Below are 17,681 nucleotides of genomic sequence, written 5' to 3' on the forward strand. Positions count from 1 at the left end.
GTTGGCCAGTTCTCCCTGGGGGTGATTGGGAGGACAGGCATGGCGCTGAGTGGTAGGTGGGGGCCAATAGGACTAACGTACAATGTTCCCAGTGTGCCGCCCAACTCTCTGCTCCATGTCCTGTGCAGGACCCAGATCTCAATATTTTAGCAATGCTCCTGCCTGTTAATGAGATGGGCAATCCATTACTAGGCCTGCTCAAACATCTAGTTGGGCGAGGCACAGCTGGCAGTGGGTGGTTGATTTATTTTAAAAAAGTTTCACCTGTGTATCTTAACACTTATTCCCTTGTCAGACAACAACCAAGCAACTTACACAATTTCCAGCAGACTTAAGACTAGGTAATGTGCCAAATGCAGAAACTGGTTTAAACACTTTATACCAGAAGTTCTTTGATGCTCAATAAAGGTGTGTTTGGAGACAGTGTAAGGAGTTGAATGTCGTCTGCAGTGGGAATCTTTAACTCTGTTTCTGAGCACTGCAGATATTAGTGATGTAAACTAGACAGGAAGACAGATGGAAAATACAGGTCTGAAGTAAATAGCATTACTTGTGGTCAAGAGGTACCACAACAGCAGGCATTTGTTAGTAAAGAGTAAAGATAACAGTAATTGAAAGTGGCAAATCCATTAAAGGAGGAAGGGCATGTACAACACAGAATCCAAACTTTGAAACATTTTACTACATTACAAGTACTGTCTTGCCTCACTACAAGTAATTTGTGCTTCAAGATGAAGATAGAATCAAGCAAATGAAGAAACAAGATATTTGGGTTTTGGTCTGTTATAACTGTAAAATAGACAAAAATGGGAAAGAAGCTACAAGGAAATTTTAATTTTCAAACCTAAACCATCATCCTGTTTTTGGTGATGTTGCTACAAAATATTGAAATAAACTGTCCTTAAGTAGATTTGGCGTCTCAAGTGTTCCAAAAGCGGCTGGAAACAAACCAAAGATTCAGAACAACACATGATTTACTTTCTTCCCAAGGGTAGATCCTACGAGGCTCAGCATTCACAGTCTGATCCTATCCACAAGGATCAGAAAATAGCAGTCAGCTATATGCTCAAGTATTGACTCTGATCTTTAATTCACAGCATACAGACATGATTGGCAGTCTCAAGTGTCAGCAACATCCTAATAACAACAAACCACACATTTGAATTCAACAAATCCTCATTAGTAATATTGGGAAAAAAATTGATTTCAATTATTTCACATCAGAGCTATTTATGTTAGATCATACTTTATTCAATAAAAATAAACTGAAGGAATGTCAATTTAGTAGGAAATTAAAAAGCTTTAAAATTGTTGGAATTCTGCTGCAGCTCCTGTGCTATGCGTGATGTTATTGAACAAGAATGGTGCACAAAATGAACGCCAAAAGTTCCTGACCAGAGGTATTGGAAAATAAACATCGGAAAAAGTGAGTACGAAAGAGAGTAGATATTCTGCTTCATAATGTGGACAATTATTTGGTAATCTAAATGAATAACATTTGCTTTGAACATAATTAAACTCTTTTTTAAAAAGTTCACTAAACTGTTATTTTTCTTTCACTGAAAGATATTTTTAGCTTTAAATATACACTCAGTGCAGCAACTGGAACCAAAGTTTTCTTTTTATAAATTTTTGATTCCTAAACATAAAGGGAGTTCTAGCTTTTTACTGTTCATGAGATTCTTACACCCAAATCTTTCAAAAAAATTACTCCTACATTTCTAAGACTTAAACAACTTCATTTGAGAAGGATTGAGTAAAAGAAACGCTTCTACGCATTTTCTTAAACTGTTTTATGACAAAAGACAAAATATGTTTTACAAGCAGCAAATAAGTAATAGTTTAAAGAGTTCTAACAACAATTAGTGGTAAAAATGTCTTCCCGTGTCAAGTATTTGCAGCTTTTACTGGCGATGACTAACCTTTCTGTAAGCAACAAGGAATACAATTCAAAAAACCTCACTTGGTGCCATAGAAATGTCTCTTTCTTTATTAAATTAAGCATTTTTAAGTGGCTTTGTAAAACTTTGCTGGACTACACTTTTCATTCTAACAAGGTATTATTTTTGCCCTTTATTTGGGAGAAGTAACTGTGTGTTAAAAAAATAATCACAGGACCCTGCACACCCACAATTTAGCCAATTCTTGCATCTGTAATTATGGGGCATACCTGTTTCTGAATGATTGTTACAAAAGTATAGAAGTCACACATCACTGTGTGGATTACATTATGGAAACAAGGCTCCAAGTGCAGATTTTGCTCCCGGGGTAAAGTATGTTCTATCCAAGCATTTATATTTAATGTGACGTTGACATAAAATGCACCAAATAATGAAGTTTTGACCTGTTAAAAAGAAAATTTGAGTCATTGCACTAATTGTTTTTGGCATCTCCTTTTCTACTGCCATTGACTGTAAGAAAGTTAATTCTGTTGTCTCAGGATGATGTCATGCTTCTGGGACTCACCTGATTCTCCTCAAGAAGGAAAAACAGATCTAGCTGCTTGTCACAGAATGTGCCTTAGCCACGCACCAGCTCAGAGATATTCATCCCAGAAACGTGACACGGACAAGGGAGAGCACAAACTGTAAGTTGCAGAGCATGCCAACAGGAGCAGTAAGATTACAAGAAAAGGAACAAGGCATCTTTTGTAGATCGATGAGATCACATCCTTCCCCAGGCTTTGAAGTTGTGATAAAGATTTCTGTAGCCTTGCTATTTAAGGAAAGGATAATTTCTGAGCCCAGCAATTTCATAAGGCCAGTAGAAGAGCTGCACTGAAGCTTCCAGCAATAGGTACTATCCTGGATTAGCTGAATGAATTGAGCCCTGAGGATGACTGCAGAACCACCCTCAGCATAGAACGGCAATTCCTATCCTATATGCTGCCAAGCCTTCCACCATAAAGGCCACAATTACAGCTCTGGCCCTTGCAATGTGCAGCCTAAGGCGACACCATCATGACTTCAGTGGATAGTGTTAGTGCTAACCTTATCAAAATGAGACATTAGATTAGGATGAGCTTCTTGAAGTCATTAAATGCATTGTGCATGTGAATCTCTGGAGCAGGACTCAATGTAGCATTGAAGCTTTAAGTAGGATTGCAGCAAATATGACCAAATATAAGATCAAAAGGGTAATTAGGGAGAGAGTAGGGCTCCTTAAGGGTCATCATGGTCATCTGTGTGTAGAGCCATGGGAGAGGGGTGAGGTCTCAAATGAATATTTCTCATCTGTATTTACCATGGAGCAGGTCATGGAAGCTAGGGAATTCAGGGTAAAGAATAGTGATGTCCTGAAACATATCCACATTACAACAGAGGAGGTAATGGTGGTCTTAAAGTGCATAAAGGTGGGTAAATCCCCAGGGCCTGACCAAGTGTATCTTAGGACATTGTAGGAAGGTAGGGAAGAAATTGTTGGGCCCTGATAGAGATACTTGTATCATCATTGGCCACAGGGGAGATATGGGAAGACTGTAGGGCATTAGTGTTATGCCTTTATTTAAGAAGGGCTGCTGGGACAAGCCATAGAACCTCAGGCCAGTGAGCCTAACGTCAGTGGTGGCAAGGTTACTGGAGGGGATTCTGAGAGAGAAGATCTACCTGCATTTGGAAAGGCAAGGATTAATTTGGGACAGTCAGCATGACTAAGTGCATGGGAAATCATGTCTCATATATTTGACTGAGATTTATGAAGATGTGGCTAAGATAATTGATGAGAGTGTGGCAGTAGACATTGTCTGCATTGATTTTAGCAAGGCCTTTGACAAGGCCCCGCATGGTAGGCTGATCTGGAAGGTTAGATCACATGGGATCCAGGGTGAGCTGGCAATTTGAATACAATATTAATTTAGTGGTCAGAGTCAGAAAGTGATAGTGGAGGGTTGTTTATCAGTTTGGAGGTCTACGACCAGTGGTGTGCCGCATTGTGGTGTTCAGGGTCCATTGTTGTTCATCATCTCTATTAACAATTTGAATGAGAATTAGTTGGAATGGTTAGTAGGTTTACAGATAACATTAAAACTGGTGGTATAATGGACAGTGAAGAAGGTTATCTAAGATTACAACAGGATCTAGATCAACTGGGAAAGTGGGCCAACATTTAAAAGACATTTGGACAGGTATGCATGGATAGAAAAGGGCCAAACACAGGCAAATGGGACTAGCTCAGGTACGCAACGTGGTCAGCATCGATGAGTTGGGCTGAAGGGCCTGTTTCTGTGCTGTATAACTCTGACCATGGCTGATGAGGCTCTCAGTTACGACAGCAACACATCCACATCAGCCACAACCAATGAACATCCATAAACCAGAATATGGACTGAGCCAGGCAATTCCAACATTTGCAAGATGTTTGCAACATGTAGCAGGGCCATCTGCAGACAATCCATGAGCGGGATATCAGGGAGTATCTTGTTCCCCAAACCATATTTCTGCAGAAATATCATGGCATCCTCATCCAGTCTCCTTTCAATGAAAATTAAAAGGATTAGGATAGCTGTACCAGAAAAGAACAACTACAGAAAAAAATAGACAAGAGGGATACAGAGTAGCCAGAGTTCAGAATAAGAAATTGTAAGAACACCTTTTTCAAAAATTTCTGTTGGAAGTTATGTCATATTTTACTCTAGATGAACATGGAAAACAAGTGTAGATGTATATATTGCATATTTGGGAGCAAAAGAGGGCAAATTTGACTGGGAGGACTGATATTTTGATTGCAACCTGGAATGATTTCATGGAAATTTAGTTCTTGATGGTGGCTATAGAGGAGCCGAAGTTGGTGCCTTCAGCAGTGGTTAAAGTCATAAAGCCATCACTCATATTAATGCAAATGCTTTCACTACAAAATGTCAGCAGGGGAAGTCTTCGAAAAAAACATTAAAATTTTACTATAAACGACAAATAAATTTTGCACATAAAAATGACAAATGATAAATGCATTATTATAACTATGAAATAATTCTGCTGCTAAATTAACAGAGGGCTGCATTACATATGAATAAAACATTTGTTAATTTAATCTTAGTTTCATTAGGTTTATACTTCTATTCTAGATCTCTGATAACCAAGGGAATGGTTTGGTTTTACTTTCCTGATGACGTTGCAACCTTCCATCAAAGTTTCCTGCTGGCTTACAAACAAGTTGTTGTGGAGATTTACAAATGATTAGGGGAAAGGAGGGCAATGGAGGATTCTGTCAGACTTCAGTGACTCCATGGTAATCCATCCATTTTTAATTTTGAATATTTAAATTCCAAATTCAAAGATTACATTAAGTCAAATGCAATTTTGCTAAGTGAAGGACAACTATTTTAAACTGCAGAATACTAAAGGATATCCACTGCACATTAGGCAAATAATGGGTTGGAGCCTTCATTAACTTGAAAGTTTGCTGAAAGAAATTACTTGCTTGGACACATTCAAAACATAACTGTTGATGATAGCTCATTGTGTCAGCTATGGCTGCTGGAAGTGTGTAGCACGCCATCAGGCTCCAGAAGGAATTTAAGATATGCTGAACCATCTACTTTTGTAAAATCTGAATCCCACTAGGGAAAAGGAAATAGCCATCTTTTCAGATTCATGCCTGTCAACATTGTAACATGTGTCACAGTGTTTGACTGTTTTCCCCTTCATAACCACTTGAGCTTGGTGACTCACCAGATTTAATGTCAAGTTACAAAGGCCTGAAACAGTGAAAGATTTTTTTTTAATATGAATGTATCTAAAATTACACACTCAAGTATGAAACCCAGCCTGATGGTGAATGGAGAAAATAAATTGCCTTAAATCTATTTTGCTTCATATCTGCAAGGCAACAGAAAGTGCACAACCTAAATATTTCATGCCGTATTATCTCACTGAATGTAAAAACATTTGACAAGTAAGTGGAGCACCAAAGTATTGAAGGGCATCTGAAAAACACTTTCTGAATAACATCATAAATCTATCCACATGTTGATTAATTAAAGTTTTCTTAATGACAAAATTAATTCTCATCAATTTGTTAAACTGAAGCATTGCACGATACTGCATTCTGAGCACAGGAAACATTTTCTATCAGAGTTCAGTATGGCTCAAAGGCTTTGTAGAAAAATTATGTTCCCATAGAGGTTTCCTTTGAAAGAAAAGTGGGAAACAATTTTCTATCTTTCAATTTTCAACAAGATATCTGTTTGCTGAAGCATTGAATACACCAGGTACACATCACACCAAATATTTTTGTCCAGATTAAACTCCTCCAGGTAATTTTACAATGTTTTATTCAAAATCAGAAAATTTCTAAAACCAAGTACTCAAAAAAAATGAAATTGAATACTTACATTATGAGATGCTAAACCTTTTTTCAGGTCTTTCAGATGAAAGGAGTCTTAGATCCATCAGGCACTTGTTTGCCATCCTCACATCCTATGAATTTAAGGCCAGTTTTGGTAGAAGACATATCTGTTCAATTATCATAAAGTTAAATTAATTAAGTTGGCCATGCTAACATAGCAAAGGGAAATGATCAGGGATTCCTGTCCAAAAAGAACAAGTTTTCCCCTTTCCTGCAACTAAGGGCCCAGGCCCATGTGCAACGGGTAATCAAACTATCATAATGTTGAGAAGAGCTTGTCAGAACAAGAAGCCAACCATCAAGGCCTTTGAACTCTGGCTCCAAAGATCCCCAGTTCAGCCTCCTCGGCTGTGGCCTTTTTTTTTCAATGGATGGCAAAAGATTACATAGAGTTGGGAGTTGGAGGTGGTGAAGGGGGATGACGGGCAAGTGGTGGATGGTGTGGTGAGGACCTGAATATTTTGTGTACAATGGACCAAATATCCTTAATTTGGCTGTGGCAATGGCATAGTTCATGCTATCTCAGTGAAGTGGAAAAAATGCACTGGTGGCAGCATTTATTCAATTAGCAAGGATCCTATTTTACCCATTGTGATCTTGAAAGGAAGCTCTGAGCAGATGGTAATTACTAACTTAGAATAAAACAGGAAAATGAGATTGCTTTATCCTCAATGAAGTGCTAGAAGCAGAATAATTCCCTGCCTTCCTGAGTAGAGAATGGGCTGTGGATTGGAAACATGAAATGGAAAGATGATCTCCAGAGTCATAATGTGCCTAATGCTCTTTATCCCATTTTCCAGATAGACAAAGGAGAAAACTAGATTGCATAGTTTTCGAAGGAAGACCCTACCACAGTAATATGTTGCCTACTACTTAGGTACTTAGTAGCACAGTACAACTTTGATTTTCCATGTTCCCATCTTACTCCTTTATGAATGCAAGATTTGGCCTGTTCAGTGCTATAGTTATAGAACAACATAGCAAAAACCACCACACAAATGAAGACTCTCTTAAGGCAAACTCTACCAGATTGGTCTAAGCAACAAAACCTTCTTTGGATAAATGTTGTTTGCTCAGTGAAAACTCGTGTTCTTGTTGGCTCTCATTGTATCAGTGTTACAGACCTGTAACTAACCCACGAGGAGTTGGAAACCAGGAATAACAGGAGTGATCCTGACCTATGGGTTGAAGAAAGGCAAGTTTTGGATAGACATGGTTTGTGGGAATCCTAACTACAGCGATGGCTTTCCTAAGATCCTCAGCAACTTCATAAGTTTGGGATAATCTCTTTCATGAGGATTGCTTCAGACAACTTCTTGAATTTTGTCACCATGTTTTTTGTCAGCAAGATTAAGAAAGCACACAATTTTGTAAAGACATCCTAATACTTGCACAGAACCCCCTATTAACTTAAGGAAGCTGGTATTAATTTCAAGAGTCTCTGGTTTCTGCCTTTACTAATTTGGCTAGAGGTACCTTTTGTGAACAGTCTGGCATATACAACAGTGAAATTCATTGCAAAATCCACATTTTAAAAATTCGTGGGATAAAAAGGAATGTTGACCCTAATAACAAAAGACCATCAATTTAAAACTTTCACAAGAAGACTTGAGGAGCAAGAGAGTAAATGCAATTTCTTTACACTGAAGGTTGCTGGAGTACATAGAATACTTATGGGACAGACCAAAAGAGAATGTTCTCCAGTATCTGAAACAGGAAAATTTAGCGCAGTATGCAGAGGCAGTACAGTGGAATTAGATCTAGATTGCTTTAGCAAAGAGCAAACACAAACAGAATAGAAAGAATAGCCGCATCTTGTGCTCCAGTTCGATAGAGAGTATAAAATGAAATGGGCCTATTATATGTAGTGATTGTCTCACTTGCAATGTATGAAATTGGCCTGTCATTTTCCTGTGATTCAATTTTTTGCTGCAAGGTGCAAATAACACACACAAATCCTCATGTAAAATCCAATTAATCTGTTCAATTTCGTGTGTCTCTGCCCAGTTCATTTGAATCATTGTACTGATAGGCAATGAGTTAAGAAGAAAATTCAGTGGAATTACTGTACACTAATATAAATTATATGATCATTTTCCCCTATGAAAGGCAGCTTTCTTTCAACTATTAGATAGTGATTGCATTTTATCCTTGACTGGTCACATCCCGGCCTTGCACTAGAGGAAATGTGGGATTGAGAAACTATCTCCAAAATATTCAGTTTTAGTTCCACATTGTCATGGTATAATGGATAGTGGGTTGTATCAATAGTAGAGGCTAATTTACAAAAAAAATCACACAAACCATAGTTTGTGCAAAAATATTGCAAAAATATTGTGTGAAAGATATCAATATTGACACCCTATAGTAATATTATGTACACAAAAACAGTATTTATAAGAACTATCGAGAAGGGCTGCACCAGACGTTTCTCTTTCACAGATAGTACTGCTTAGGACTTTCATACCAATATTTCCCTGGTCTGACTCTAGGTTGTACAGGATATGCAACTTGCTTTCTTCAAATCCCCACACATGACAGACTTCTCCAACGAAATCAGTCATCTGTGTGTTGACCCTACATGTTGCAGTGATGTCAGCACCAGAGACCATGACAAGACAGATCCCAGAGAAGAAAACAACAATGCTTCCTATGTATTTTGGTGACAAAACTATGATAGAAAAATGAGAAGACCATTTCAAATCATTTAAATATTTAGTCAATTTTCTGCTTTGATCTTGTGCCCAATAAGTTCAAGGCTACATCTTGCCACATTCATTTAGCACAGGAGGCTTTCATTCTACCAGTTTCTCCAGATTAAAATCTGATGAAAGGAAATATTTTTTCTAGCTTATTTCTTTAGGTGCCTAATAAATCAGCATAGTGAAAACAGAAAATGCTGGAAACACTCAGCAAGTCAGGCAGCATATGTGGAAAGAGAAACAGAGCTAATGTTTCAGGTTGAAAACCCTTCATTAGAACTTATCATTTTAGTTTTTCTAAGCATCCATTTACATTATACATATAATCTGTTAGCTTGCCCTGTAACAGGTGTTGCTCACACATTTTTTTGAAGTTGTTGCTGTGCAGCACTCCAAGGTCGCATTGCTCAAATAACATATATTTTTTCGTTAACTACATCTTCCTTAATTTGGGAATGGTGGCACATGCTCCTGAATGCCCAATGTCTGGCTATTTGAGAGGATGTTTTCTGATCAAGTGACCTCTAGTGTTGAAATACAGGTGATCAGAATTTTTATTCTCAAACATTTTATAATTCTGCATTTAATGGTGTAGTTGCTCCTCATTACGATTGTTTCAGACCATCCTCTTTCATGAAGTCATTATGCTGCCACCAACAGATAGTTTTGCTCTGGCATTTCTATGACATGACAGAAGTATGATAATCCCAGAACAGAATGATATGTGCTTTAAAATGTTAAACACTGAAGACCACCTGGGTCCCAGCCTCACAACAGAGTTCTCATGTGCCTTGTAATGGGTGAAATCAGCATCATCAAGACAACAGGGACTCTTTATCTGCTTCCAAAGAAAACTAATATCTCTTTGAGGGCAGTTTACCTGCTGAACTCTTGTACAGAAACATAGAAGTACATGGCAAGTACATGTACAGAAACACAGAAGTACATAGAAGGAGACCATTTGGGCCATTGTGTCCGTTTCCATAGACATGTTTCCATGTGAAATGTAGGTGGTCTCCCATACATCTAGCTCTCAAACCCCTGAGGATGTAAGAGATAATTTTAAAAATATTTGCCCCCCTACAGCTGAGAAGACCAGAAATTCAAAAGAACGGATATTATATATGGACACACAAACACACACACATGAACCTTCTGCAGAAGTTGGCACCTTCACCAGTGGGTAGACATTGGTCTGCAACATGCAAACTGGATCTCCCCATCTCTAGCAACTGCAGCGCAGCATCTACACTGTCACAAACTGCTCATGGATTCCCAACCATCATTACACACAACTGCTTAAAATCTGCAGCAAAATTAGAATACAACTCTTAAGGTTCATGTTAAAAGTAACATTGGGCAAAATTATCGTAAGTTAAAATTGTTTACTCCCCTGCCATCCACTTCCATCCCCACCTTACCCCATGAACATTGTAAAACAATTTGCAATTTCCCCTATCTGATTGAAGAAATCCCAGCTGGAAAAAAACCAAGATATGGGATCCTGGCCAGAAACATTCAACTTTGATAACACATGTGGTAGTCCAGGCTTCTGCCAACTCCTGCAGTGTTGAGCAACATAAGCATCCTGCTTTGCCTTGGGTGTCAATTGTAGCCTTCTGACAGAATTAAAATATTCAGTTCCAATTGCATCAGATTGCTTTTAAATGAAAAGAAATAGAATTTAATTTCCCAGGTAGGAAAAATACACTTTATAAAGTAATACTACAAAGTATATCATTGCCTTTATTAATCTTTACTTTTGTTCCCCTGATAGATTAATACAAGTTTATCCAGTTAGTACTTAGCCCATGGAAGACAGGAAAGCCTTGGAATGATCACCTCACAGAATTAGCTGATTAAGACCAAGCTCTCAGGAATTACAATGCAGTTGGTTTGGCAATTTTCAGTTTAGAGGAGTAAAATTGGTTCCAGTTCCATTTCATTAAGGCATGTTGACATCAATTTACAGCAGGACCAGACCTCAATATGATAGCTCCGGCAGATCAAGCCTCTTATATTAACAGTGAGTACTTGACCGAAACACCATAAGGCAATTGGCATCATGGAACTGTACATCAGCAAGGAGTTAATATCTCCTAGTGATGATCAATGTTAACATTTATACAAAGCTCTGGATTAATTACTAAAGGTGAAATTTTCAGTCTTGAACAATGGTTATCTCTAAATGTCTTTTTATCATTTTTTGATAACATTCCAAATGAATTGTATGCATTTTCTTTGTGTTCTGTCAGACAGTTGCAGAATGTTACTTCTAAACCAAAAATAATGAAATTAGCAGGCATGGTAGTGTAGCGGTTAGCATAAAGCTATTACAGCGCCAGCAACCGGGGTTCAATTCCGGCCACTGTCTGTAAGGAGTTTGTACGTTCTCCCTGTGTCTACATGGGTTTCCTCTGGGTGCTCTGGCTTCCTCCCACATTCGGATGTACGGGTTAGGAAGTTGTGGGCATGCTATGTTGGCACCAGAAGTGTGATGACACTTGCAGGCTGCCCCCAGCACATTCTACACAAAAGATGCATTTCACTGTGTGTTTCAATGTACATGTGACTATTAAAAAGATATCTTATCTTATGAATAGAAATTAAGATTAAAGTCTCTTGAGGTCCATTACTGGCATGGGATCAATCAAAGGGTAATTCCAATGTATGCCACACAGGGCCGTGTTCATTTTGACCCTTCAGCTGTTGTACTCTTGTCCTTTTTCAGTTATTTCCAATAAATAGATACCAGCACATATATAACACAAAGAATTGTTCTAATAGTGAGCTGCAGTCTCTTTTCCAAGCATTGCTTTCCTTCTCCTTCTTCTCTTGAAGATGTTTGCTCAGGTCCCATTCTACAGGAACCAGCACAACTCAAAAACCATGCCCAAATAGTTCTTCTTGATGTCTGAAACTAAACTATTGATTTCCCAGGACTGAAGGACTGCACTGCCAGGGCTAAATCTGCTTTCACACAAGTTCTTCACCCAGCCCACTTTACAACAGGGATCATTAAATACTGAACAGAAGGAGAAAAGCTAGCTGCTGTTTTCCAAGCTCACTGTGACCAATTATCACCCTCTAATCACAGTCTCAGCTGGATTAACCAATTTAGCACAGATGAGTTTTGAACCAGAACCCCTTACTGTTGAATCTGGTGGATCCTTAACCCATGAAGACAGGTTACATAAGTGTTTTCTTTTACCAAGTATTTAAACTTATTTGATCCCACAACAGTGAAACAACATCACAGTATTAAAGCTAGAGGTGCCTACTTCAATTACTCTATCAAAGCACATGAGAACAGAGGGGTGGGCCACAAAGTTTGTATATACCAGGCTGGTATTAACACCACTTGGGACACAGGTTAATCATCTGCTAGAGGGGTCAGCTTCAAAATAGCATGCACTTCAGGAAGCAGTGATCATAATATCATAAGGTTTAGAATAATTGTTGAAAAGTATATAGACCACTCAAGGTAAAAATAGTCGACAGGAGAATAGTCAAATTTTAAAGGGATGAGAACAGATCTGGCCAGGTAAATTGAAATCAAAGCTTGGCAGGCAAAACTATAATTGAAAAAGGGAGGCTGTCAAGGTGGAAATACGTCAGCTGCAGTCTAAGTACATTCTCATGAAGAAGGATCGGGAAATTAAAGCTAAAACTCCATAGATGACCAAAATGATGGAGAGGTAAAATAGAACAGAGGTAAAGAGTACAGAACAGATACAAGGTTGTTAACACAAGTGATTACAGAAATTTCTGAGGGGAAACGAAATAAAAGAGAGGACATGAGATGAGAGTGCTTCACATCAATCCTCACCTAGGAAGGCGATGCTGCTGGAGCATTAGCAAAGGAAGATGTGATTGAGATTCTGGATGGGCTAAAAATTGATCAAGAGGAGCACTAGAACAGCTGGCTATATTTAAAGCAGATAAATCACCTAGTTCAGGTGAAGTGTATCCAAGGTTGCTGAGGGAAACAAGGGAGGAAATTGCTCTGATCCAAGTTGTAGTCTTCCAAACATCTATAGATTCAGAATGATTCCTGAGGAATGGAAAATTGCAAATGTTATACCTTTGTTAAAAAAAAAGATGTAAGAAGAAATTAATGACCTGTCAGTTTAACATCAGTGGCGGGGCAAGTTCTGAAAACAATAATCAAGGGCAGAGTTAGTATTCAATTGGACAAGTGTGGATTAATTAAGAAAAGCCAGCACAGATTTGATAAAAGCGAACACTGTCAATTAACTTGATGGAATTTTTTGATGAAATAAAAGAGTCAATTACAGAACTGTGGTTAATATAACCATGGCTTTCCAAAAGGAGTTGGATAGGCTTATCATTAAGATTGATGACCACAGAATAAAAGGGGCTGTCGTAGCTTGGACAGAAAATTAACTAAATGTTAATAGAGAGTAGGAGGGAAAAGTCATTTTTTGGACTGAAGGGAAGTGTGCAGTGGATTTCCCCAGTGGTCAGTACTGGGATCACTGATTTTCTATACAAATCCTAGAGTTGTGATCATTAGCCCCCATCAGAGTGGGCTGAAAAGAGATAACAAAACCATTTTACTCTTCAGGCATCCAGGTGTGTCCTATATTAGTAACGTGGCAGGGTGTTAAATCACCTCTCACCTATTCAGCCCACACATAAATACATCCGGCAGAAAACAGTTCATTTGCAAACAACTCCACTCTCTACCTTATACAGGAGATCCAGTTAAATTTCTAACCCTTCAGCCTTTTGTCTTTATACCTCCAGCTATGATTAGCTATTTCAGAAAAGCCCAGAATACTTAAATAGCTTTAAAGGAACGTTTGAATTATATTCTCAATTCCAACACTGCTGTAGATGTTTTCACTACTGTTTATCACTCAGTGACTAATAACTAATGCATTGCTGATCTAAGTTCCATGTTGTTATTCGGTCTTCTGAATAATGTCAAAAATTACAGCACCTGTTGAAACATGACCCTGATGTTTCCTGAGTTGCACCTTTTTTAGACTTCTGTGTTTAAAAGCATGAGTCTTTCTGTGGGCGTTCTCAGTGACACACCCTTTTCATATTCACTGTTTATTCCTGCTTGAGGCCAGCTTTTAACTCTAGCAATGGTGGCTCTGAGAGTAAAACAACCAGTTGCTACCTCACTAGAACAGACAATAAACTGCACTGGTATGGTTTGCAGATTTGCATTTCTGGAGACGTATGAGGCAACTGAGTGATCATTTAAATAAACATAACTTAGAATGCAGACTTATCTATTCACAAAGCAACATTGATGGTGGTAACTGAGAATTCATGCGCATTGGCCAATAATGTTACTGTGCTGTGTTTAATCTGTGATACCTCTTCTGTTGAGTTCTCAATGTTAGCTGTCACTAAGAGGAGTTCTTAAGTAGGGACCAGGCCCTTCTTGTTATTTTCTTATCTGTAACCACAGCATAACCCTAGTATAAACATTATTTCCTAAAATGGTTAAAATTCCTTTCCATATACCAGGAACATTAGCCTAAACTTAATTCCACAAACTGAGATAAATTCCAGTCCAATGCATCTATTCAGATTACTGCACAGAAGGCACTGACAATTTACCAATAAAACTTATTTGTGTGGTTGTGGGAAAGTTTCAACAGGAATGCTGAATCTCTCGAGATTGCCCAATGTTGCTGCATTGGAGATTTAGCCTTCCTCTGCACAGCAGGCAGCTCTTAAGTTGGATATGATGCAGTTCTGGTCAGACCTTGATGCACTTACTGTTCATATCCCAAGGAATTGAAGCCTGTGAGCATTCGGCACATCCTGCATAGATCCAGGCTCGCTTTCTCACTGTTGTGATCATTGGTCAAAACACTACTCCAAGCATTTTTCTGAGTTATCAAAGATGGAAACTATTCTATCTCCACTCCCATGTGGAATATATGACACAGCCTTAAAGAAGACTACAGAGAACAGATACCTTGGTGTTCAAAAATAACAGGGTGTTATTCCAGACTCATGACGTAAGATTCCTGAAGGTGACAGAAGCCTTGCTGAAATTTACATCAAGTTGTCCATCAAGGCTAAATGAGCTGGTATAAGATGAGCAAAGTTAACAGAAATGATCCACATCCTCCAGAGTTTCAGAAAAATACAAATTTATTCATTAAAATTGCAAGCATAATAGAAACAAATCTTTCTAAATCTACTTGTAATGCATTGTGTAAGCAATTACCAGTGATGTATGCCACTGGTTAATAATCTGCTTGATATCAGCATAAATCAGTCAATTCAAGAATGGACTGTCTATCGCTCTGTTTCCTTCCTTACCCGAGCTGCCTGCAGGAAATGTTTTCGAAACCGTGCTGCATGGCATTCATTAGTGGGGAAAATCATTGCACTAATTTTTCCTACTTCATTTAAGAACAGAAGATACTAATAAAACAGAATTCTTTCCACAGGCTTCTCAATATATTTTAAAAATATAATGGATTTATGAATAAATGCACCCATGGGAATCATGTGAAGAAAATGTACATTTTATTCACAAAATATATATCTAAATATGTTCCATAACATTTATAAATATATCTGTATTCTACAGCAGTCTTACAAACTATGTGGGTGTGACTGGACACCTATCTCTGCAGTGCTTCATAAAATGTAAATATGAATATGCAGTTGCAGGTATAATGACTTCATAAACAATATATGGTATATCCAATATAATCTGTATGATCACTCAATAAAGCACACATGAAATGTTGATATTCTTATTATAAACAGACATTTTTCATTGATGAAAATGTTTTGCCAGTGAATGATAAAAGTTTCATTGCTTTCTCTCACATTCATGCTTCATTGCTCCTGCTAGAAAATTGTCATTCTGTAGCTTGAATCATAAAGTTATCACAGATGTCTTTTGTGGAGGTGACAAATGATTGTTCTTGAAATCTCTGCAGAAACTGAAACTTCCAAAATGCATTTACACAAATCCACATTAAACCTGATCAGAGGATAACAAATTCACCAAAAATCCCTGCACTTTGTTCAGGGCTATTAAGAATTGCACATTAGATTTCATTCCATTTAGTCATCTAGCAATATAATATAAACAAGACAGCAGAAAACACTGAAGCTAAATACACCATGTACAGAAATAATTACTTTAAAAAAAGACTACTATGATCTGTCGCTTATTTTTATAGCAAGATGCAAACAGAAAAGACCATACTGCAAACAAATATCTCATGAGTTTAATCCTGATAGTTATTGAATACAGATAGAGTTGGAAAAGTTATTCTCAGGACATTAGAACCAAATTGCAGGATTTGTCATAAACCAATTCACGAGAAGTAAACGCATTTCATCACGCCAAGGTTAACTCTACATTTTGATTGAAAAAGTTGCAAAAGAGGGTATATTTTGAACGTGAGAGATTGAAAGGTGTTTGTTATTTGAGAGCCCTCAGTTTCTGTGCACAGATCACTGAAAGTTAACATGCAAGCAAATAGGAACATAAACATTATGCTGAGTTTTTTTTTCGCAAGAGAATTTGCATACAAGGCATCTTACTGCAATTACGTAGGGTCCTGGTGAGACCACACCTGGAATACTGTGTACAGCTCTCTTCTCCCTGCTGAAGGATGGATGTACTTTCAATATAGGGAGTGCAACAAAGGTTCACCAGATTGATTCCTGGGAATAGAGGGATTGTCCTGTGAGGAGGAATTAAGCACTTCAGGCCTATACTCTGTCTTCAGTTCCTCTGTCTTCAGTTCCTCTGTCTTCAGTATCTGTGCTCCACTAATAAGATATTCCACACAGGTACCTCAGAAACGTCTTCCTTCTTCCTGAACCATGGCTTCCCCTCTACTACAGACAACCTCATCTCATCTATTTCCACGCCTTTTTGTCATCCCCTCTCCTCCTGAACAGAGCGAGGATAGCGTTCCCCTCGTCCTTACCTTCCACCCCACTAGCTGTTGCATCCAACAGATTATCCTTTGCAATTTCTGACACCTTTAATGAGATTCCACAACCAGACATATTGTATCTTCCTATCAACATTTCAAAAGGATCATTCCCTTTGTGACTCCCTGATCCACAATGCCATTTCCACCAACCACATCCCCTTTTACAGCACTTTTCGGTGCAACTGCAAGGGATGCAATACCTGTCTTTTTACAACCTTCCTTCTCACCATCTAGGGGCCTAACAGTCCTTCCAGATAAATCAGGGATTCACTTGCACTTGTTCCAGTCTAGTGTACTTCACTTAGTGTTCACAATGTGGTCTCCTCTGTAATGGAGAAACCAAACGCAGATTGGGTGATTGCTTTGTGTGTTTAGTCTGCAGGGGTGACCTGAGCTTCCAATTGCCTGCCACATTAATTGTCTATCACACTCTTGCTCTGACCTGTCTATGGCCTGCTGTACTGTGATGACAGGGTTTGAAGCAAGCTTGGGGGACAATACCTCGTTTTCCGTCTGGATACATTGCCGTCTCCGGACTCGATATCAAATTCTGTAACATCGATTAATTCCTCTTCTCTGTTTGTATCGGAGCTGGCCACTTCTGCTTAAGGTCATCCATCCTCAGTTTGATCCTCTTCATTTGCATCATTTGCATTTTGCAACCCTGCTTTATGCA

The sequence above is a fragment of the Pristis pectinata genome, chromosome 1, assembly GCF_009764475.1.
Source record: "Pristis pectinata isolate sPriPec2 chromosome 1, sPriPec2.1.pri, whole genome shotgun sequence".
Taxonomy (NCBI): Eukaryota; Metazoa; Chordata; class Chondrichthyes; order Rhinopristiformes; family Pristidae; genus Pristis; species Pristis pectinata.